This window comes from Hemitrygon akajei, chromosome 14 (genome assembly GCF_048418815.1).
Source record: "Hemitrygon akajei chromosome 14, sHemAka1.3, whole genome shotgun sequence".
In the NCBI taxonomy this organism is placed as follows: domain Eukaryota; kingdom Metazoa; phylum Chordata; class Chondrichthyes; order Myliobatiformes; family Dasyatidae; genus Hemitrygon; species Hemitrygon akajei.
This window is the reverse complement of record NC_133137.1, coordinates 50,545,006-50,570,073: the sequence shown is the minus strand read 5'-3', so window position 1 is coordinate 50,570,073 and position 25,068 is coordinate 50,545,006. Positions and strand designations below refer to the sequence as shown.

The window sequence follows — 25,068 nt, the reverse complement described above, 5'->3', positions numbered from 1 at the left end:
GAGGTCCTTTGGAGTGTGTAGGCCTCTCCTTCACATTTTCTACCTGTCTGTTGTCACCAGTTCAATCTTCTATGTGCTGGTACAATGGCATCAACATGGGTGATGTCAATAAACTGATTAGAAAGCCTGGCTCTCTTATAGGAGTCAAACTGGACACACTGGAGGCTGTGGTAGAACAATGGATCCTGGCATCTCTGGACATTTTTTCTCACTCTCTGCATGTCACCTTTGCTGAACAGAGGAGAACTTTCGGTAATAGACTAAGAACAACTGCACTGCTCCAAAGAGCGCTATATGAGGTCATTCTTACCCTCGGCCATTAGGCTCTATAATGAGATAACCTATAGCTGGGGAAGTGATGACCCATTCCTGTTAGACTGTTTGAGGCAACATTTTTTATTATTTCTATTTATCTTCTAATATTTATATCAGTGCACTTTTAATGCTACTGTGACACTAATTTCCTTTGGGATCAATAAAGTATCTATCCATCTATATGTTAGGAATTTGTTATGTGTGTTGGTCAGAGTGCAACATGCAATGAAAGACAGTATAAAAAAAGACAGAGGTTAAAAAGCAAATATGGAATAAAATTTGCATAAATACATAAATAACTATGTATTTACAGTGTGAACAGCATTATAAAAGGTGGTTTAAAGTGTTCACAGTGCTGTGACTGGGTGTCACACAGAGCAGGGTGGTGGAGCTAGCTAGAATGGTCGATCAGATGAGCTGCCTGGGGGAAGGAACTGTTTAAGATACCATGAAGTTTTTGTTTTTCCAGCCCTGTCACACTTTCCAGAATGGGGCTTTTGGAAAAGGCACTTTGCAAGGTGGATGGTGTCTGTTACCCGTTCTTTGTCCTGGACACATACAAGTCCTGCAGCGATGGTGGACTTGTTCTGCTGTGGGTTTTGTATGCTGCATTGTGAACGTGTTTCCGAGTCAGGGTAGTGTGTGGCCTGCATGGGGACCGGCAGGCTGTGGTCCTGCCATGCACATGTATGATAAAAGTCACAGCTTTAGGAGCCTTGGCAAGCTGCTGTCACATGTTTTGCTGATGAGACCCTCTGCAGCAACTGTGCCACTGGAGCAAAGAACAAAGTTTATCTGCTCTCTGGGGTTTCAGTGTTTTCCTGGAGTACTTCCACACTATACGTCCGTGTGGAAATCTATCACAGGACTTAAACTGAATTTTTACGTGTGTGTGTGTGTGTGTGTGTGTGTGTGTGAGCATGTGTGAACTCACCATAGATATCCAGACCTACAGAAACACCAACAGAAGCTCCATTAATATATAATATTAAAAAAAGAGAAAATATATAAATCTATATATGAAAGTTAACTAATCTACTAATCTAATATCTAAGAAAAAAAACAAAAAAGGAAGAAAAAACTAAAAAAACTAAAAAAAAAGAAAAAAAAAGGGCTGTTCATAATATCTCACAAGCATACATAAACATCAATGTCGTCAACTCCGATCCTCTCAACATACATACGATTAAAGCTGAAAAAACCAATAAGCCTGGCACAGGGCCATTACATCATATGAAAATATTGAATAAATGGTCTCCATATCTTTTCAAATTTAATAGAAGTATCAAATACAGCACTTCTAATTTTTTCTAAATTTAGACATAACATAGTTTGAGAAAGCCAATGAAATACCGTGGGAGGATTAATTTCCTTCCAATTCAACAAAATAGATCTTCTAGCCATCAAAGTGAGAAAAGCAATCATTCGACAGGCGGAAGGAGATAAGTGAAGTGAGCCCATCATCGGTAAACCAAAAATTGCGGTAATAGGATGGGGTTGTAAATCAATGTTCAGTACCGCCGAAATAATATCAAAAATATCTTTCCAATATTTTTCCAAAATCAGACATGACCAAAACATATGAGTTAAAGACGCGATTTCTGATTGACATCTATCACAAATAGGGTTTATATGAGAATAAAAATGAGCTAATTTATCCTTGGACATTCAACACGATATTCCACCTGCCATTTCTTTGCCCATTCCCCCAATCTGTCTAAGTCCTTCTGCAGACCCCCTGTTTCCTCAACACTGCCTGCACTCCACCTATCTTCATATCAAACACAAACCTGGCCACGGTGCCATCAATTCCTTCATCCAAATCACTGACATATAACGTGAAGAGATGTGGCCCTGACCGTGCCCCCAGGGGCACACTACTTGTCACCGGCAGCCAACCAGAAAAGGCTCACTTTATTCCCACTCTTTGCCTCCTGCCAGTCAGCCAGTCTTCTATCTATTCTGGCACCTTTCACGTAATACCATCTTGCTGAGTGGCTTCATGTGTGGCACCATGTCAACGCCTTCTGAAAATCCATGAAAAAAAATTCACTGAAGACAAGAATAGCTCCTTTGAGATTCTCAATCAAAGTACAGGGAAAATATTTACGAGTCTTGATAACTGTCAATTTGAAACTTATTCAATTTTCTTACCTGAAGCAAAATTTCCAGGTAAGCATTGGGAAGTCTACATTGACTCTCAACTAATGGATCCGACAATAGGACCATCCTAAAGGAATTGCAAAGCTTAGAGCTGGCATAGTGAATGCAGCTCCCTCATAGTTCCAACACCGTGTTGGAAGATTTTGCTTAAAGTGTCCAGATAAGAAAGCTTTTAGCCCTATATACATAGAAGCAAAATTAGTCTCCTCAGCCCATTGAGTCTGCTCCACCGCTCCATCATGCCTGATTTATTTTCCTTTACCAGCAACTGAGGATCGATTCTGGTGCTGTCTGTAAGGAGTTTGTACGTTCTCCCCATGGTGCTCCCTCATTCCAAAGACTGAGTTAGAAGGTGAATTGGTCACATGGGTGTACCTGTGTGGTAAACTGTGTGTATACTTGTCTGGACACGCCCCTCTGCTGACTGCTCCTGTGGCTCCTCCCACAGACCCCTGTATAAAGGCGATTGGAGGCACTGCTCCTCCCTCAGTCTCCAAGATGTCGTGGTCACTTCTGCTGCTAATAAAAGCCTATCTTTCGCCTCCCGTCTCCGAGAGTTATTGATGGTGCATCAATTTTATTAGCAGCAGAAGTGGCCACAACATCTTGGATGCAACCCGCTGGTGAATCGACCTCGGCTGCTACCAGTCGCAAGTCCGCACAGTGTTACTTCTGCGGACTCGAAAAGCACCCCCGAAAACGCTGCCCGGCCCGAGAAGCTACCTGCTCCAGCTGCAGAAAGAAGGGCCATTTCGCCAAGGCCTGTAAGTCCAAACCACGAGTGGGGTCGGACAGCGCCGCATGTGAGGCATAGGGGCCGCCATCTTGCCTGCCCACTGCGTGCGAGGCATGGGGGCGGCCATCTTTGTCGGCGCCACCTCGCCCCGCATCCGACCCGCGATGCAACTCTGGCCTCCGTGACCCTCGACCAAAGTGCTCCACACCAACTCGTGACACGACCGGTAAGCCAGAGGGTCACCATGGCTTCTAGATCGCATTCCACAGACATCCGGGGGGGTTGTGTAGTAACATTGGTGGTGCAGGGCACAGAATATCGGAACTTTGCGTTACTGGTCATGCCTCAAATGTGTGTCCCTGTGCTATTGGGGCTCGACTTCCAGAGCCACCTGAAAAGTGTGACAGTGGAGTATGACGGGCCCCTCCCACCAATCACTGTTAGAAATCCTCAGTTTTGTGGGACTTCGCCATATACCCCGCTACTGACTACACACACACACCGACCCACACATCCCACCCAACACCATGCCAACGGCCGCACTACTGACACCACTTGCAGCCTCTCCACCTTCAAGATCCCTCCCCCACCGCTGTTCGCCAACCTGACCCCTGACTGTAAACCTGTGGCAACTAAAAGCAGGAGGTACAGCGCGGGGGACAGGGCCTTCATTCAGTCAGAGGTGCAGCGGGTGCTCAGGGAGGGGATCATTGAGCCAAGCACAAGTCTTTGGAGGGCCCAGGTGGTCGTTGTTCGAACCGGGCAGAAAAATAGGATAGTCATGGACTATAGCCAGACTATCAATAGGTTCACGCAGCTTGACGCGTACCCCCTACACTGCATCGCGGATATGGTCAATCAGATAGCCCAGTACAAGGTGTACTTGACCATAGACCTGAAATCCACTTACCATCAGCTCCCTATCCGCCCAGAGGACCGCCCCTACACCGCCTTTCAGGCAAGGGGCAGGCTCTATCACTTCCTGCGCGTCCCCTTCGGTGTCACAAATGGTGTCTCTGTCTTCCAGAGGGAAATGGACCGGATGGTGGACCAGTGCCAACTGAAGGCCACGTTCCCATATCTGGATAACATCACCATCTGCAGTCACGACTGGCAGGATCATGACACCAACCTCTAACGATTTTTCCAAGTGGCCAAAGCTCTTAACCTCACCTATAACAGGGATAACTGTGTGTTCGGAACCACCCGACTTGCTATCCTTGGGTATGTCATGGAGAACGGGGTCATTGGCCCTGACCCTGACCGTTGGAACTCCCTCTTCCCACCACCCTCAGAGCCCTCAAACGGTGCCTGGGCTTCTTTTCCTATTACGCCCAATGGGTCCCTCACTATGCAGACAAGGCCCGCCCCCTGGTCAAGTCCACCGCATTTCCCCTTTCAGCCGAGGCCCGCACTGCCTTCAGCCGCATTAAAGGGGACATTGCCAAAGCAACGATGCATGCGGTGGACGAGACCATTCCCTTCCAAGTAGAGAGTGACGCCTCCGACTTTGTGCTGGCTGCTACTCTCAATCAGGCAGGAAGGCCGGTAGCATTCTTCTCTCGTACCCTTCAAGGCCCTGAAATTCGGCACTCCGCGGTGGAGAAAGAAGCCCAGGCCATAGTGGAAGCTATTAGGCACTGGAGGCACTATCTCGCCGGCAAAAGGTTCACCTTGCTGACTGACCAGCGCTCAGTTGCGTTCATGTTTAGCAACCAACAGCGGGGCAAAATCAAAAATGATAAAATTTTGCGGTGGAGAATAGAACTCTCCACCTACAACTATGACATCCTGACCCGGCCTGGAAGGCTCAATGAGCCCCCTGATGCCCTATCCCGAGGAGCATGTGCCAGCGCACAGCTCGACCTGCTGTACGCCCTCCATGCAGATCTTTGCCACCTGGGGGTCACCCGACTTTACCATTTCGTGAAAGCCCGGAACCTGCCTTACTCCCTTGAGGAAATCAGGACGATGACCAGGGACTGCCAAGTCTGCGCTGAGTGCAAACCGCACTTCTACCGTCCTGAAAAGGCACAACTTATCAAGGCCATCCGCCCTTTTGAGCGACTGAGTGTCGACTTTAAGGGCCCCCTTCCCTCCACCGACTGCAATGTCTACTTTCTCAACATAATCGACGAGTACTCGCGGTTCCCCTTTGCCATCCCCTGCCCCAACACCACTGCCACGTCCGTCATAAAAGCCCTGCGCCAGCTCTTCACTCTGTTCGGATATCCCTGCTATATCCACAGTGATAGAGGGTCCTCCTTTATGAGTGACGAGCTGTGCCAGCACCTGCTGGCTAGGGGTATTGCTACTAGTAGGACCACGAGCTATAATCCCCGGGGAAATGGCCAGGTGGAGAGGGAGAATGCCACAGTGTGGAAGGCCACACTCTTAGCCCTTAGGTCAAAGGGATTGCCGGTCTCTCGCTGGCAGGAGGTCCTCCTCGAGGCACTCCACTCCATCCGCTCCCTGTTATGCATGTCCACCAATGCCACCCCTCATGAGCGCCTCTTTTCTTTTCTCAGGAAGTCTGCCACTGGGAGCACCCTACTGGCTTGGCTGACGTCCCCAGGGCCAGTGCTGCTCCGGAAACATGCGAGGAGCAATAAATACTCCCCGATGGTCGAGAGGGTTCACCTATTTCATGCGAACCCCCAGTATGCCTATGTGGTCTTACCTGATGGGCGGGAGGACACGGTCTCCGTCCGCAACCTGGCGCCCGCAGGAGCAGCAGACCACTACCCCGAACACTCCACAGTGACTATGAACCCCATACCCACCGAGGTGTATACCCATGAGACACCGCACACACCAAGCCCTACACAGACACCTCACGACACTCCCATACTGGACGCCTCGCACACGCATGAGGGATTACTGACGCCTAACGGGCTGGCACCTCAAGTCAGGGTGGAGCCAGCACAACCACCGTCACCTGTGCAATCACCACGGCACCGGTGCTACGTAGATCGCAGTGACAGATTCGACCGCCTGATAGACTTAACCTGTAAATATACTTGTAAGAAACTTCACCCCGTGGGGACTCTCTTTTAAAACAAAGGGGGGGTTGAGTGTGGTGAACTACATATACCTGTCTGGACACGCCCCTCTGCTGACTCCTCCTGTGGCTCCTCCCACAGACCCCTGTATAAAGGCGATTGGAGGCACTGCTCCTCCCTCAGTCTCCAAGATGTTGTGGTCACTTCTGCTGCTAATAAAAGGCTATCGTTCGCCTCCCGTCTCTGAGAGTTATTGATGGTGCATCAACCTGGGCCATATGGGCTTTTTCAGCTGGTAGGGTCTGTTACAGCTGTAACTCTAAACGAAAAATAATCACCATGTAACCTGACACCCTTGCTAATCAAAACCCTATCAACGTCCACCTTAAACATAAACAATGACTTGGTCTCCACAGCAATCTGTGACAATAAATTCCACAGATTCACCACCCACTGGCTAAAGCAATTCCTCCTCAAGCCTGCTATAAGGTGATGTCCTTGTAGTCTCAGGCTGTGCCCTCTGATCCTCCTAGACTCTCACTCAGGCTGTGCCCTCTGATCCTCCTAGACTTTCACTCAGGTGTCTGCCCTCTGATCCTAGGCTCTCCCCCAGGTCTCTGATCCTAGACTCCCCCCCAGGTCTCTGCCCTCTGATCCTAGACTCTCCCCCAGGTCTCTGCCCTCTGATCCTAGACTCTCACTCAGGTCTCTGCCCTCTGATCCTAGACTCCCCCCCAGGTCTCTGCCCTCTGATCCTAGGCTCTCCCCCAGGTCTCTGCCCTCTGATCCTAGACTCCCCCCCAGGTCTCTGCCCTCTGATCCTAGACTCTCCCCCAGGTCTCTGCCCTCTGATCCTCCTAGACTTTCACTCAGGTGTCTGCCCTCTGATCCTAGGCTCTCCCCCAGGTCTCTGCCCTCTGATCCTAGGCTCCCCCCCAGGTCTCTGCCCTCTGATCCTAGACTCCCCCCCAGGTCTCTGCCCTCTGATCCTAGGCTCTCCCCCAGGTCTCTGCCCTCTGATCCTAGACTCTCACTCAGGTCTCTGCCCTCTGATCCTAAACTCTCCCCCAGGTCTCTGCCCTCTGATCCTAGACTCTCACTCAGGTCTCTGCCCTCTGATCCTAGACTCTCCCGCAGGTCTCTGCCCTCTGATCCTAGACTCTCCCCCAGGTCTCTGCCCTCTGATCCTAGACTCTCCCGCAGGTCTCTGCCCTCTGATCCTAGACTCCCCCCCAGGTCTCTGCCCTCTGATCCTAGGCTCTCCCCCAGGTCTCTGCCCTCTGATCCTAGACTCTCACTCAGGTCTCTGCCCTCTGATCCTAAACTCTCCCCCAGGTCTCTGCCCTCTGATCCTAGACTCTCACTCAGGTCTCTGCCCTCTGATCCTAGACTCTCCCGCAGGTCTCTGCCCTCTGATCCTAGACTCTCCCCCAGGTCTCTGCCCTCTGATCCTAGACTCTCCCGCAGGTCTCTGCCCTCTGATCCTAGACTCTCCCCCAGGACTCTGCCCTCTGATCCTAGACTCTCCCCCAGGTCTCTGCCCTCTGATCCTAGACTCTCCCGCAGGTCTCTAACTGTTGTCCTCAACTTTCCTGCAGTGGACTGTCCTAGACAGAAAGGAAACACAGAATTTGTGTCATTTAGAGAAGTCTGTCGGCTGTGGTGTTTAATACCTATTGTGAGAAGTGGTAACTTGGCCTGAGATTTCCTGTACTTTTCAGCAAGCCTGCTTGATCAGAATGTGTGGCATTCATTTCCCCTTTAATGACTTGCTTCTGCAGTTCCAGCTCAGTTGCCGTGTGATATCTATTCACAGTGCATTTTCCATTGCCAAGAGTTATGCTGCAACAATTTGATCTGCTCCAAGAAGCCTAAGGTTCATATTCTGTACAGGTAAACTCTAATGTGATGGAGCGAGAGGCTTCCTTGGCAGAACCCATGTCACAGGCCCGTTAGCAAAACTGAACCCCGTGGAGAAGCTGCAGAGAATAGTGACTCTGCCCAATACATCATGGACAAATCCCTCCCCACTATCTACAGGAGGCACTGCCTCAGGAATTCCCTCTCCAGACACTCCGGTTGTAGGGAAATCTACCCAAAATAAAACAAATTACCACAGTTTATCAACTCTATGGCTGCTTTGATCACTTTGCACGAAAATAGATTTTGTTTTTTTTACTCTAATTGTGCTATTTACTTGTTTTTTTTCAGTAAACATGTGTATAATTTAAGCTTTCATTGTGAACGCTGCTTATCTGATGCTGCGAGCCTGTGATAATAAGTTTTTATGCAAATAATGCAAATGCAAATAAGTTTTTCATTGCATCTTCTGTATGCATACGTGGACAATAAACTTGACTTTGACTTTGGAATTAAAAGCACAGGGAAGAGTGAATGCAAAGCTGCTGAGAGATAGAAAGTCAAGGGCAAGCTCTTCAGACTACATACCTGGGGGTTAGTATAAGGTGTGCTGCTAAATCATTTCCAAACTTGCAGGTGATGCAAAACTTAGAACTGAAATGAACAACAAGGCAGATGGTATTCGGTCCTAAAGAAAGGTCTCGGTCCGAAATGTTAACTGTTCTTTCGTTTCCATAGATGCAGCCTGACTTGCTGAGTTCCTCCAGCATTTTGTGTGTGTTGCTCTGGATTTCCGGTATCTGCAGAATCTCTGTGCTTATGATTTGCTTCTCCATTACGAAGTCTTTATTAGGGACACCTACCCTTAAGAAGATTAAATTTTCAACAGGAATTCAGTATCGTTCACCATCATTCCCACAATCCTGATTGAGAAGTTGCAGAACCTGGGTCTCTGACCCTCCCTCTGCAATTGGATTCTTGACTTCCTAACCAGAAAACCACAACCTGTGCAGATTGGTGATAATATCTCCCCCTCACTGACAGTAAGCACTGGTGCACCTCAGGGGTGTGTGCTTAGCCCACTGCTCTATTCTCTCTATACCCATGACTGTGTGGCTAGGCATTGCTCAAATACCATCTATAAATGTGCTGATGATACAATCATTGTTGGTAGAATCTTAGATGGAGATGAGACCGTGTACAGGGGTGATTTATACCAGCTAGTGGAGTGGTGTCGCAGCAACAAGCTGGCACTCAATGTCAGTAAGATGAAAGAGCTGATTGTGGACTTCAGGAAGGGTAAGATGAGAAAACACACCAATCTTCACAGAGGGATTAGAAGTGGAGAGAGTGAGCAATTTCAAGTGTCAAGATCTCTGAGGACATAACTTGGTCCAAAAAAGTATTGATGCAGCTATAAAGAAGGCAAGACAGCAGCTATATTTCATTAGGAGATTTGTTTTGTCACCTAAAACATTTGAAAATTTCTCTAGATGTACCTTGCAGTGCATTCTGACAGGCTGCATCACTGTCTGGTATGGGGGGGGGGGGGGGGCTACTTCACAGGACTGAAAGAAGCTATAGAAAGTTGTAAAATTAGTCAGCTTCATCTTGGGTACCCGTCTCTGTAGTATCCAAAACATTTTCAAAGGGTGATGCCTCAGAAAGGTGGTGTCCATTATAAAGGCCCCCATCATCACCCAGGGCAAGACTGCTTCTCATTGTTATCATCGGGATCTGTAGATTCACAGACATTGGGCCTTTAACTTCCCCAGCGGTCTCAGAGATTCACAGACCCAGCCACTGGGCCTCTGCATTAGGGTTAGGAAGAATTCAGGAGATTGACAGAATGGTCAGAGGCAATGTAAGTAACATTGAACAGGGAGCTGATAAGTGGCTCATTGTGGTCAGAAGATTCAGAGATGACAATCTGAACTAAATGGGACAAAGGCATTATGGGGATAAACAGGAGTGCACAAACTATAATAGGTGGCAGGCCTGTTTCTTTTCCACAGCTGGTGGAGTCCTTGGCATTATTAAGGAGTGCAATAGCACAGGATACAAAAGCTTGGAAGTTTTGTTAAGCTTTTGTTGAATTCTGAATGTTCCATGGATTATGTGCTCAATTCTTGGTATCTCACTTTGAGAAATCCTTAGGAAGGGTGGAAAAGAGATTTATTGCATTGGTAACCAAGGGTTCCCACCATCCGGGCCATGATCTCTTCTCACTACTATGCTCGGAAAGGACGTACAGGAGCCTTAGGTTCCACAATAAATCTCAAGGTAGCATATAGAAACATGAAAATACTTTGATAATAAAGTTACTTCAAGTTCGACTTTGGTGCTCAGGATTGAATGGACTGAGAGGAGGTGGAAATGTCCCAGGGACAAATCTGGGAAGGACAGGTGAGTGAGAGGGTTAGGTAGCTCTTTTGTAGAGCCAACACACAACCGATGTACAAAACAGGCTGGTCTTATCTTGTGTGAGTCTATAAAATGCAGTCTAGCTAGCTTACAGCACATGCTAAAGCATCACATTGAGACTCCATTATGAAGAGATGTCAATTACCCAAGCCCCATGTATGCCTCGTTGTCACCCTCTTGCCTTGTGTCAGAACCTTTTCCTTTTGTTCCTGAAAACCCGTTCCACGTGAGTAGTGTGAGCTCAGAGCTCCCCTCCCTCCCTCCCTCTGTCCTGCAGCTTTGTGGATTTCAAGATGGCGTCAGTGAACATCGGTGACTTCCTGCGGAATGCAGAAAATTGTTCCAGTTTTCCTCGTAAATATACTTCTTTTGAATTACTTTCACTGCAATCTGCAGCAGATACATTTCCTCTTAACAAACAGACTTCAAAACAACATCAGTAATTTTGTGATCAGTGCTAGAATGCGAAGCTGTTAAGCGCAGCACCGTTAAGAGACATCGCCATGGCTGAAAACACAGCAGGTGGGCGGGGAGCCAAGTCAGACTGAAACACAAAGGGATGAGGCCTCCTCTACCCAGCATCTTGTTGGCAAATGTGTAGTCACTGGAAAATAAGACTGACGATCTCCGGGCAAGGCTGCTGTGACAGAGGCAGATGAGGCAGGTCCCCATTGTTGCATTGGAACTTGGCTATCTGTGGACATGCCAGACACAGCAGTCAGACCAGAAGGTTTTACCATTTTCAGAATGGATCAAACCACGAACTCTGGTTAGGAAAAGTGGCAGTGTGTGCTTCTTGGACAATCCTCTTTGGTGTACAGATGTGGTAGTTATGCCGACCTTATATTCCCCTGACTTAGACCACCTAACGATGAAATGTAGACAGTTGCATTTGTCTCAACAGTTCTCATCCAAGTTCATATACTGCCAATGGCAGACTATAAAAAAGCACTTGGGACACTACGTGATGTCATCTGCAGCCCATCCCAACGCATTTCAAATTATCGTCAGTGACTTCAACCAGGCCTGTTTGAAGAAAACCCTGCCCAGTTATCAGCAGCACATAACCTGTTGCACCAGAAGGCCGCTGCTACACTATGATAAAGAATGCCTATCATTCCTTCCTGAGACAGCACTTTTGGCAAGTCGAATCATTTGTCTGTACACCTACTACCTGCACACAGACAGAGCCTGAAGAACACGGCTCCAGAGATCAGGACAGCTAAGTGTTCATCACAGGAGGTAAAGGAATAGTTACAGGATTGCCCAAGTCAGTGGACTGGGCCGTGTTCAGGAACTCATCTGAGGATCTGAGTGACTACACTAGCATCGTAGCAGACTTTATTACAACAGTTGTAGATGAGTGTGTCCCCACAAAATCGTTCCGGGTCTACCCCAATCGGAAGCCCTGGATGAACAATGAAATCTGGAATTTGCTGAGGGTTATATCAGAGGCTCTAGAGATCAAGAATGCTACAAATGCTACAAAAAAGTGCAGGTATGATCTCTGGAAAGCCACTCTGCCATAGTTGGATGCATCAGCAAGGGAGATGAGGCTGAGTACAGGGCTACAGTGACTAACTTTGTCACATGGTGTGAGCAGAATCATCTGCAGCTTAATGTGAAAAAGACTAAGGAGCTGGTGGTGGGCCTGAGGAGGGCTAAGGCACTGGTGACCCCTGTTTCCATCCATGGGGTCAGTGTGGACATGGTGGAGGATTACAAATACCTGGGGAAACGAATGGACAATAAACTGGACTGGTCAAAGAACACTGAGGCTATCTACAAGAAGGGTCAGAGCCGTCTCTACTTCCTGAGGAGACTGAGGTGCTTTAACATCTGCCGGACGATGCTGAGGATGTTCTACAAGTCTGTGGTGGCCAGTGCTATCATGTTTGCTGTTGTGTGCTGGGGCAGCAGGCTGAGGGTAGCAGACACCAACAGAATCAACAAACTCATTCGTAAGGCCAGTGATGTTGTGGGGGTGGAACTGGACTCTCTGACGGTGGTGTCTGAAAAGAGGATGCTGTCCAAGTTGCATGCCATCTTGGACAATGACTCCCATCCACTCAATAATGTACTGGTTAGGCACAGGAGTACATTCAGCCAGAGACTCATTCCACCGAGATGCAACACTGAGCATCATAGGAAGTCATTCCTGCCTGTGGCCATCAAACTTTACAACTCCTCCCTCGGAGTGTCAGACACCCTGAGCCAATAGGCTGGTCCTGGACTTATTTCCACTTGGCATAACATACTTATTATTATTTAATTATTTATTGTTTTATATTGCTATATTTCTACACTATTCTTGGTTGGTGCGACTGTAACGAAACCCAATTTCCCTTGGGATCAATAAAGTATGTCTGTCTGTCTGTCTCTTGGGTGAAGTGGAGATTCTGGACTAGACTGGAATCAACAAAGGATGCATGATAGCTGTGGCAGGGTTTGAATGACATAACCTCCTACAAAGTTAAATCTAGCAACCTAGGGGGCAGCTGAGCTTTGCTTCCAGATGAGCTCAACACCTCCTATGCTCGCTTTGACCACCAGAACAGGGAGGAACAATCTCACATCCCCCATGTACTGATTAACTGGCTAGTGTATTCACAGATATCTTCAACCTCGCACTCCAACAGTGTGTAGTACCCACCTGCTTCAAGCAGGCCTCAATTGTACCGGTGCCCAATTGCACATGTCTGACTTACACCCACAGAGATGAAGTGTTCTGTCAGGCAGCTGATGAAACGTATCAGATCCTGTCTGAATGATGACTTGAATACACTCCAACTCGCCTATCGAAACAACAGGTCTACAGCGGAAGCTATCTCAATGGCTCTTCATACAGCCCTGGAACATCTGGACAGCAAAGGTGCTCACATCAGGATGCTCTTTATCAATTATAGCTTAGCATTTAATACCATCATCCCCTCAAAATGAATCAATAGGCTCCCAGATCTTGGCCTCAATACCTCCTTGTGCAATTGAATCCTGGATTTTCTCACTTGTAGACCCTAATCAGTTTGGATTGGCAACATTTCCTCAACAATCTCTATCAGCACAGGAGCACCACAGGGCAGTGTACTTAGACCCCAGCTACCCATTTTACACCTATGACTGTGTGGCTATACCATACACAAGTTTGCCATGTCAAAGGTGGTGATGAATCAGCATAAAGGAGGGAGATTTGAAAATCTGGCTGAGTGAAAATTGGGGGACTCCTCCCTTTCCCTTGCCAGGGACACAGAGAACCTGTGGGTTGTCAAATTCGAATGAAATGCTAAACTTCTGGGGTAACTGCAAGGTCTGTGTCTTTGCTATTGCTTAGCACACGCTTGTGCTTGGTGATGGTACCGACACACGTTTACTTTTGCCGGTGGGGGGGAGGGGGATCATTGCTTGCTGCCACTTACACGTGGGAAGGGGTAGCTGGGGTGGACTTTGGGTTTTTGACTTTTAACTGTCGTTCATTCTTTGGGGCACTTCTCTGTTTTCATGGAGGTTTTATGAAGAAAAAGCATTTCAGGATGTATATATTGTATACATTCCTCTGACATTAAATTTGACCTTTGAACCTTTGAGTGGTGTAATAACAACAACCTCTCACTCAATGTCAAGAAGACCAGGGAACTGATTACAGGCTTCAGGAGAGGGAAACCAGAGGTCCATGAGCCAGTAATCATCGGAGGATCAGAGGTGGAGAGGGTCAGTAACTTTAAATTCCTAGATATCATTTTCTCAGCAGACCTGTCCTGGACACAGCATATAAATATAATTGCAAAGACAGCACGTCAGTGCCTCTTTAGAAGGCTGCGGCGATTCAACATGACACCAAACACTTTGACAAACTTTTATAGGTGTGTGCTGGAGACTGTACTGACTGGCTGCATTATGGGCTGGTATGGAAACAGCCCCAAAGCCTTTGAACAGAAAATCCTACAAAAGGTAATGGATTCAGCCCAGTACATCATGAGTAAAGCCCTCCCAACCACTGAGCACATCTATATGACATGCTGTTGTAGGAAAGCATCATCAGAGATCCCCACCACCCAGGCCAGGCTCTTTTCTCACTGCTACCATCAGGTAGAAGGTACAAGAGACTCAGGACTCGTACCGCCAGGTTGAAGAACAGTTGCTACCCCTCAACCATCAGGCTCCTGAGCAAAAGAGGACAACTACACTCTTCTATTGAGATGTTCCCTCAACCAATGATCTCACTTTAAGGACTCTTTATCTCGTCATTTCAAGCTCTCGTTATTTATTGCTCTTTATTTATATTTGCATTTGCACAGTTTGTTGTCTTCAATTCTCCTGCTCTTTCATTGATCCTGTTTACAGTTACTATTCTACGGATTTGCTAAGTATGCCCACAGGAGAAAGGATCTCGGGGTTGTATGTGGTGACGTGTATGTACTCTGATAATATATTTCACTTTCAGGGACAGGATTTGTTTCACTGATATTGTTTTGATGCTTGTCATGTCCTGTGTTGATCTGCTGAGCATTGTGGGCATGTACCGTTTGCTAGTGGTGACACTAGTGGGCTGCCCTCCACATCTTTCGGTTGCGTTGGTTGTTAATACAAATGACATATTTCACTCTGTGCTTCGATGTACATGTGATAACTAAATGAATCTGAATCTGAAACAATGAGGCCCAGTTTAAGTTTGAGAGGAATAACATTTCATTTTCCATCTGGACATATTGCAGCCTTTGGGAATAAATCTAAGTCAACAATTTCAGATAGCTGTTCAGCTGGTGCTGTGAGTGAGCAGCAGACTCAACAGTGGGAGTCATGAGGACAAGCAATGCACACAAAGGATGCCCTTCGCTCAGCGCTCTCCCACCAGAAGGCAGAGCGAGCAATCTGATAAACCATAGAATTAGTTGGATATGGGGAAAAGGTATGTTAAAAAACTAAACTAGAATGAATTAGAAACACCAACAGTAGGAATCCAAATCAGAAGTTTAGGAAAGCAGAAATAAGCAAAGTGGGTCATTCTAAACTATAATCAAAAGCAAAAAGTAGAAATAAAATTGATACTCTAAAACCAGATTATTCTCATTAAAATTATAATTTATTAGCAAGAGGTACATTGATCCCTGGTGGAAGGGCTGTGACATGTCAGGCTGCTGTAATCCAAAGTAGCCACATCTGTGGTGCATTTCTGCAACTCAAGGAACAACACCTTGATCAGATTTGATGAGTTGGAGACTGAACACCACAATGGCCAAGGTTGAAGGCTGCTACACCCTTCTATTTAAGCACAGTGGGCTTGGCCGGTGACTAAAGGCAAGACAGTTGTGGTGGACCCTCAACCCTTACACTTGTCCCAACAGGTACAAGAGAGAGACTGTGGAGAGATGAGAAAACTGACCAGAGGCTGGGTGCTGAATGATCAGCCGTGGTATAGTGAGGCTGGGTGGCTAGGGCTCTGGATATGGTATTAATTTAAATAAATTGCTTTATTATTGTCACATTTACCAAGTGTAAAGCCCACACTCAATGTTCGAAGGTCAGTGACATGGACTTGTTTGGATGTTGGACCAATAGGACTGGAATCATTGCTGTGTTCCAGGATCAAAGTTCTGTGTGGGCAGGAGGTACGAGGGCCAATGTCTTCCTGGGAATGTGAATCGTGAGACTGGGATTTGAGGCCTGGTGTTTGGAGACCAGCCCCTGGTGAGTCGCAAGCTCATGGGCTGCTTTTAGGGTCGTCATCCATCGTCATCAGTGAGTCCTGTTTCGATGCCGAGGGTCAAAGCCCAGCGGTCAATCAGAAGCCCAGACTGAAGCCGGAGGTCCATTGGAAGTGCAGAATTTGGGGCCCGAGTCTGCAGATCTCTGAGATTCTGCTGGGAAAGTTGCACGTCCACTGTCTACGAATCCACGATTGTACTGGAGACTGGAGGTCAAGCAGACAGCTTGTCCTGGTGTTGGAGGACGGTGTACCTGTGTGGTGGGTGTGAGGGAGGAACTCGGCTTGCTTTGTGTGTTCTATTTTGTTGTGTTCAGTGCTGCTCCGACGAATGTGGTGCACATACCGTGCTGGTGCCAGAGTGTGTCGAGCACATCCTTGGCTGTGTTGATTGTTAACGCAAACAAATCATTTCACTCGATGTACTTGCGACAAGTAAATCTGAATCTGAATGAGAACATCGCTTTGCATACTGTCCACATCAATCATTTCATCACAACGGGTCACTGGCAGAGACAGAGGGATTGCAGCAACAGAGTGTTACAGTTGCAGAAAAAGTGCAGTGCAGGCAGACAATCTGTAATGAGGCAGATTGTAAGGTCAAGAGTCTGAATATTGTACTAGATGGTGTAGGGGAGGGGAGGTGGTGAGGGAATTAGCATTGGAAAATTTGGGAAGTTACAGAGAAAGAGCAAGACAATAGTGAAGGACAGCAAGCTGGATAAAGATAACCAGAGTGTGTCAAGACGGTACTGAGCACACAACAGCTCCTAGAAAACGGGTCAAAATAAGCAACAATGGTAAAACATTGGTCTTATGTTCACATAACATTCACAATAAGATGAATGAAGTAATGGCACAGATGTAAATGAAAGAGTTTTACCATGGGAATATTATAGAGACATGGTGACCAAGCTCAAGAAATGAATATTCCTGAACATTTGATATTTCAGAAGGATAGATAAAATGGTAAAAGTCCCTGGATGTCCGGGATCGAAGGTCCGTGCTAGTCTGGAGTACAAGGCTCAACAAGCAAACCTGGTGAAGTCAGGACAGCAAAACCAAAGGTCGACGACTGAAAGTAGAGACCTGAAGAAGTCGTGTGGGCCTAGGTCACTGAAGTCAGAGGTCTGTGCAAATCTGGAAGTCAAGAACCAAAGGTCAAAGCTGCAATCAGCATCCCTGGGTAAAGCCTGAATTTGGAGGCCTGATGTCTGCAAGTCTGAATCTGGAGACAAGGACTGGCAGCCTGGAAACGAGTGGCCTGTCTTGGTGTGTGAGTGGGTGGGTGGGAGTGATGGGAACAGGGCTTGTTTTGCTGTTGGTGTCTTGTTTTTGCCACAGGTGTTCTTCTATGGAATATTGTGGGTATTCTGCATTGTGGCTGCCCTCAGCACAATGATTTGTTTGTTTATTTAGGGATACGGCACAGACCAGGCCCTTCCAGACCAACGACCCACCTAATTAATACTAGCCTAATCACAGGACAATTTCCAATGACCAATTAACCTACTAACCACTACATCTTTGGACTGTGGGAGTAAACTCGAGCACCCTGAGGAAACCCACGCGGCCCATGGGGAGAACGTACAAACTCCTTACGGATGGGGCCGGAATTGAACTCTGAACTCTGATCTCCGATGCCCTGAGCTGCAATGGTGTCGCACTAACCACGACTCTACTGTGGTGCCCCCACATTCTTGGGCGTGTTGCTTGATAAAGGAAAGGATGCATGTTGGAGGTGCATGTTGTAAACAAATCTGAGTCTGAGCTGAGAGGAACTGAGTTTAGTATGTAGTGAGAAACACTCCTGGCTCAGAGATGTAAGGTAAGGAATGATTTTGAGGGGATTTTAGAGGTCTGAAGCAGGAGAGTCTACATGCTTGACTAATCTGTTGGAGTTTTTCGAGGATGTAATCAGGAAGTTAGACGGGGGTGATCCAGTGGATGTAGTGTACCTCGATTTTCAGAAGGCATTTGATAAGATCCCACATAGGAGATTGGTGGGTAAAATCAAAGCTCAGGGCATCGGGGGGAAGACATTGACATGGATAGAAAACTGGTTGGCAGATAGAAAGCAAAGGGTAGCGGTGAATGGGTGTTACTCGGAATGGCAGGTGGTGACTAGTGGGGTGCCACAGGGCTCGGTATTGGGACCACAGCTGTTTACAATTTACGTCAATGATTTAGATGAAGGCATTGAGAATAACATCAGCAAATTTGCTGATGATACTAAGCTGGGTGGCAGTGTGACATATGATGAGGATGTTAGGAGAATTCAGGGTGACTTGGATAGGCTGGGTGAGTGGGCAGATACTTGGCAGATGACGTTTAATGTGAATAAGTGTGAGGTTATCCACTTTGGGAGTAAGAACAGGAAGGCAGATTATTATCTGAACCGTGTAGAGTTAGGTAAGGGAGAAATACAAAGAGATCTAGGAGTCCTTGTTCATCAGTCACTGAAGGTGAATGAGCAAGTGCAGCAGGCAGTGAAGAAGGCTAATGGAATGTTGGCCTTTATTACAAAGGGAATTGAGTACAAGAGCAAGGAAATCCTCTTGCATTTGTACAGGGCCCTGGTGAGACCACACCTGGAGTATTGTGTACAGTTTTGGTCTCCAGGGTTAAGGAAGGACATCCTGGCTGTAGAGGAAGTGCAGCGTAGATTCACGAGGTTAATTCCTGGGATGTCTGGACTGTCTTATGCAGGGAGGTTAGAGAGACTGGGCTTGTACACACTGGAATTAAGGAGATTGAGAGGGGATCTGATTGAAACATATCAGATTATTAAGGGATTGGACAAGATAGAGGTAGGAAATATGTTCCAGATGCTGGGAGAGTCCAGTACCAGAGGGCATGGTTTGAGAATAAGGGGTAGGTCATTTCGGACAGAGTTAAGGAAAAACTTCTTCTCCCAGAGAATTGTGGGGGTCTGGAATGCACTGCCTCGGAAGGTAGTGGAGGCCAATTCTCTGGATGCTTTCAAGAAGGAGCTAGATAGGTATCTTATGGATAGGGGAATCAAGGGATATGGGGACAAGGCAGGAACCGGGTATTGATAGTAGATGATCAGCCATGATCTCAAAATGGCGGTGCAGGCTCGAAGGGCCGAATGGTCTACTTCTGCACCTATTGTCTATTGTCTATTGTAAATGATGAAGCCTTCGGGAAAGGAGCTGAGATAGTCATGGGTGGGTTGAAACTTCATGCACAGTGGACAAAACAATTGACAAGTGGCTTTGAAGCTCGGTTCATGGAGTATGTTCAGGGCAGTGTCTTCGAACAATACAATGTGAAACCAATTAGGGAACAGGTTATTTTCGATCTGCTCATGTGTAGCAAGTCAGAGGTTACAAGTGAGCCCATAGTAAAGGATGTCCGAGAGAGGGATGCGGATGGCATGATAGAATTTCACATTCAGTTTGAAAATGAACGCCTTTAGGCTGGAGTTACTGAATACGGGCCATCTCTAAAAGCAAAGCTGGCCAAAGTAGGGAAACAGATTAAAGGTAAACAAACAGTGGCAAACATTTCACTCTCCCCTGCAAAGATATATCCTATGGAAAAGAAATCCATCTGTGGATGTGGACAGTTACTCAGTCAGCAGACTGAGAGGCAGAGGAGTCTTTTACCGAGGTGGTCACACCCAGAGTGCAGGCTTCAGACCAGCAGGAAAAGTAAGGGGATTAAGAAGTCAGAGCAGAGTACCCTTGTGGCCATGCCCCTCAGCAAGAAGTACCCCCTGTGAATACTGCTTGGTTGTGGGGTGGGGGGGGAGGTTGGGAATGGCCTATAAGGACACAGCAGCAGTAACCGGGCCTGTGGCAGCAGTAACCGGCTCTGAGGCTCAGCAGGAAAGGGGAAAGTCGGGCAGTATGGTAGTGATAGGAGACTCGATAGTTAGGGGGACGGTCAGCAGATTCTGTGGCTGTGAAAGAGGAGCCAGGATTGTGTGTTGCCTCCCAGGTGCCAGGATCCAGGATGTCCCAGAGCGGCTGCAGAAGATTCTCACAAGGGAGGGTGAGCAGTCAGAGGTCGTGGTGCACGTGAGCACCAAACCCACAGGTAGAAAGGGGAAAGATGTCTTCTGCAGTGAGTTTAGGGTGTTAGGCAAGCGACTGAAGAGCAGGATTTCCAAGGTAACAATCTCTGGATTACCCCCCCCATACCACGTGCTAGTCAGGGCAGGAAGCCAATGATAGTACAGATGAATGAGTGACTGAGGAAGTGGTTCAGATCATTGAGATCTCCTCTGGGGAAGATATGACCCGTACAAAAAGGACAGGTTACACCTGAATCCGAGGGGGGGGGACCAACATCCTTGCAGGCAGGTTTGCTAAAGTTGTTGGGGAGGGTTTAAACTAATTTGGCTGGGGGATGGGAACCGGAGTGACAGGGCTGAGGATAGGGGCAGTTGGTATACAAGTTGATGCAGTGTGTAGTGAGACTGTCAGGAAGGACAGGCAGATGATAGGGCAAAGTTGCAGTCAGTGGGATGAGGTGAAGTGAAACATGGGGACAAAATTGAACAGGCCGTTGGATACAGAACTGATGGTTTTATATTTGAATAAGGCAGATGATCAGTTAGAGATCAGCACTGTGGACGTCACTGAGACATGGCTGAAAGAAGATCATTGTTGGGAGCTTATCATCCAAGGATACACATTGTATCAAAAGGACAGGCAGGTAGGCAGAGGGGGAGAGGTGGAAAAAATGAAATCAAATCCTTAGCAGGAGGTGACATGTGATTGGAAGATGTAGAATCCTTGTGGGTAGAGTTAAGAGACTGTATGGGTAAAAGACCCTGATGGGAGTTGTACACTGACCCTTGAACAGTGGGATATAAATTCCAGCGGGAAATAGAAAAGGCATGTTACAATAGTCATAGGGGATTTCAATATGCAGATAGATTGGAAATATCAGATTGGCGCTGTATCCCAAGAGAGGGAATTTGTAGAGTGCCTATGAGATAGCTCTTTAGAGCAACTTGTGGTTGAATCAATAGTTCAATAATATTTCAATAGTTCCATTGAATGCATACAATGTACAACCTGAAATTCTCACTCACCACAGTCATCCTCGAAACCAGAAGAAAATCCCTGAAGAATGAATGACAGAGAAAACATAAGAACCCCACAGCCCCCACCCCCTCCAACGCACAAGCAGCATCCACCCTCCAGCATAAAGCATCAGTAATACCACCACCCACCATTCAAACAACGGCAAAGCCCTCAAAGAGAGACCACAGTCTACAGTCCATCAAATGCTCCGACATTTTCAATGTCCCACGGGGTCACTCTCACTAACAAAGGAGAAACAGATATCGCTCCTTCCATAGTGACAGGGAATACAACAGTCACTATTTCGATCTCTCCCTCACCGTTAAGAGAGATTGAGAGAGAGAGATATCGATTGATGACTGAGTGCAGAGCCCTCCGACAGCCACTCTTGTTGTCTCTGATGTTCCGGCTCCTGCTACACATCAGTTTGCAACACCAGTGAGAATTTATGTCCCACATGGCCACACAAGGCCTCTGTACCCTATAGCCTACAGTATAGTAAGGGACTACTTTATGTTTTAGTAACACGTCGTTGAATGCGTATTTGGCGCGTACTGAGCATGCGCGTTTAGGCGTGTATTGATCTGTACATGTGTGTTAAAGTTCGGATTCTGCTAGTAAAGACCACGAGGCAAAGCTCCCATCTCCAGCATTTTTATTAAGAGCATTGTTGTGTAGCCAGGCCACATACACAAAAAATTGGCAACAAGGTTAATGACCCTACATTGTATCGGAACGCCATGTTTTAATTGATAACAACACTTGGAGGAAGAGTGCAAGGAACGAGCCAAGGAGTGGGAGAAGGATACAGAGCGAGGCTGCAAGTCTGAAAGGAAGCAGGAGCACAGCCGGGGTCAGGAACGTCGGGAGACCAAAAGACACAGTCGGAGCCACAGCACATCCAGGCAAGACCACAGCCGGCGCTGACCCTCAGAAGGTGAAGGTCTGTCTGCCCCAGAAGAGAGATAAAAAGGAGACACACACACACACACACACACACACACACACACAGACACACAGACGGAGTGCGCTCGTGGCACTAACAAAAAGGAAAAAAGAAAAAAAGGAGAAAACAGGGCTAAATTAACATAACAAGGATGGCAATGATTGAAACCATTACAGCATTTGATAGTAGTATTGAACACTGGGTAACTTACATCGAAAGAGTGGAGTTATATTGTGAGGCTAATGGTGTTAAGGATTATGGGAGCAAAAACATATAGCCTGCTACGGAGCTTGTTAACCCCTGAAAAGCCAGCTGACAAAATGTTCAAGCAAATAGTAGACACTCTCCAACAGCATTTAAACCCCAAACCACTGGTCATTGCTGGAAGATTTAAATTTCACAAACAGAATCAGAACAAAAATGAAAGCATTTCTGAATATTGTGCTGAATTGCGCAAATTATCAGAACATTGTCAATTTGGAGCTGGTCTATTGGACGCATTGAGGGACAGGTTAGTGTGTGGCATGCACTGTGAAACCACACAGAAGAAGCTTCTGTGTGAAAGGGACCTTACATTCGAGAAGGTGCTGAACATTGCAATATCAATGGAAATAGCGGCAGGGGTGCTTCAGAGAAACAACAAAAATCTCTGGAGTATGCCACAAGTAAAATGTCACTGAACAGAAATGAAGGAAAGAAATGTTACCGTTGTGGGAACAGGTCACATGACCCTGATGACTGTTGGTTTAAAGACAAAGAATGCAGAAACTGGGGCAAACAGGGCCACACTGGCAGAGTATACAAAGCTAGTCAACAGCAGAAAAAGGACAAAATGCAGAGAAACAAGAAACCCCAGAAAGAAAAAAACAACAATGTACACAAAATGGAAGAAAGCAGTTCTGATGAAAACTACTCAGACAAAAGTGAATTGTCTTGTCTGCAACTTCACAGCGTGAAAGAGACAGATGATCGAAGAGTAATAAGGATCACTCCACAAGTGGCAGGTGTGAGACCGGAAATGGAATTGGACACAGGCTCAGCTTTAACACTGATCTCTGTACCCAACTACAAATGACTGTTTTCTCACATACCTCGGAAACAAACTAAACTACTGCTAAAGACTGCTAGGACAGAAAGTGAGTCGCAAAGGTAAAATTAAAGTGACTGTGACCTACGGAGACAAAACACAGCAGCTGAACCTCTATGTACTGGAAAATAGAGGACCACCGTTGCTGGGACGTGAATGGCTCAGGAAAATCCATTTGGATTGATACACCATCAAGGTGCTAGATGTGTCAGCAAAGGAGGGCAGCTCGGTGGGGGAAGATGTCCACAGCTCTCCTCTCACCCATTGTCGACTATTACAACAACAAGGAGGAGCTAGACAGCATCGACGATGAGGACGAACACATTATCCGTGGCTGTGACTGGGATGAAGATACAAAGGATGCAAGGGAGACAGATATTGCCAGTAAGCAGGATGATGAAGACTACCTGGAAGTAAAAGAGCAGATGTACCAGGAGAAATTGACATCTCTCTAAAGACAGCAACAGCAGTTACAGGAAGGCTCTTTGCAGGAGTATCAGAAAAGGATGAAGAAATTAGATCAACAATGCAAGGAAGGAATACGAAATGCAGAGCTTTCTCTGCAACTGGAGACAGAACAAGTGGAAAGGAATTATATTAAAGAGAAGAAAGCAGCAGTGAAGGGATTTGAAGATAAAAAGTGAGTTAGAAGAAAAGAAAAAGATGATTGAGAATGAGAGGCTAACAATGGAACTCACAGGAGATTCTAAGGAGGTAAAGCCAATAATGACGAGGAAACTAAGGAGGAGACCTAATGACCCTGTTCCAATTACAGACAAAAGACAAAAACCTGCACCTGCGCAGTTAAATTACTTGTTAACAGATGAACAGATAATGGAAGATCTGTGAACTCTCAATAAGCTCAAATCTCCAAAAAGACCAGCATCTCCGTCTTCTCCTGAGCATCTTCCCAGCACTCCTGCTAAATCACCAGCACAAAGATATGAAGCACGAATAGAAGATGGTAAGTTATATTCTGATAAGAGCTGGTATCATAAAGGTCAGGCTATCTACTTGGAATCTAAGGCGAATACGAAGATTGGCTGTGTAATTAGCTCAGTTGGAACAAATGAGTTATGGGAAAGGAAGACAAGTGATAGCACAAAGATGCGTATATATCCAGGACAGCTGTACAGAGGAGTCTTCATTATACGGAGGAGATCTGCTGCCTAGAACTCTTAGCAAGGTGGAGGCACACATCTTCTTAACTCCCTATGCTCAGAGGTCAACTTTTTATGGCTTTTATATGGAAATCTGTATTAAAACAAACAAGTTTATAGACAGACGCTCCCGGAGAGGCAGAGAAGACACCCCCCCCCCCCGAGACTTAAGTTATAAATAGATCTTAGACCAAAAGTAAATAAAAGGCTTGTTATAATTTGATATTATTATGTTTCTTTGTTATAATTTGATATTATTAAGTTACTAGGTAAACAAATGGTAGGCATTTGTATGTTAAGGGTAAACATATTTATTTAGCATAGTGCCCCAGTAAAAAAAGAACAGGTGATACACTATTAAAATAAAAGGGGAGGAGTGTACCGTATAGCCTACAGTACAATAAGGGACTACTTTACGTTTTAGTAACACGTTGTTGAATGAGCTATTAGGCGCATATTGATCTGTACATGTGTGCTGAAGTTTGGATTCTGCCAGTAAAAAACCGTGAAACTAGCTCCCGACTCCAGCGTTTTTATTAAGAGCATTGTTGTGTAGCCAGGCCACATACACAACATCAAAAACATACCAAACTGCGGCCGATCAGTGAGCTCCTAGA

The 25,068-nt window shown here is 46.5% G+C and overlaps 1 pseudogene; it reads left to right on the top strand.

Annotated features, from left to right (window-relative positions):
* Window positions 1-23,530: 23,530 nt before the first annotated feature.
* Window positions 23,531-24,464, top strand: LOC140738985 (sin3 histone deacetylase corepressor complex component SDS3 pseudogene; annotated as a pseudogene).
* The last annotated feature ends 604 nt before the right edge of the window (window positions 24,465-25,068 follow it).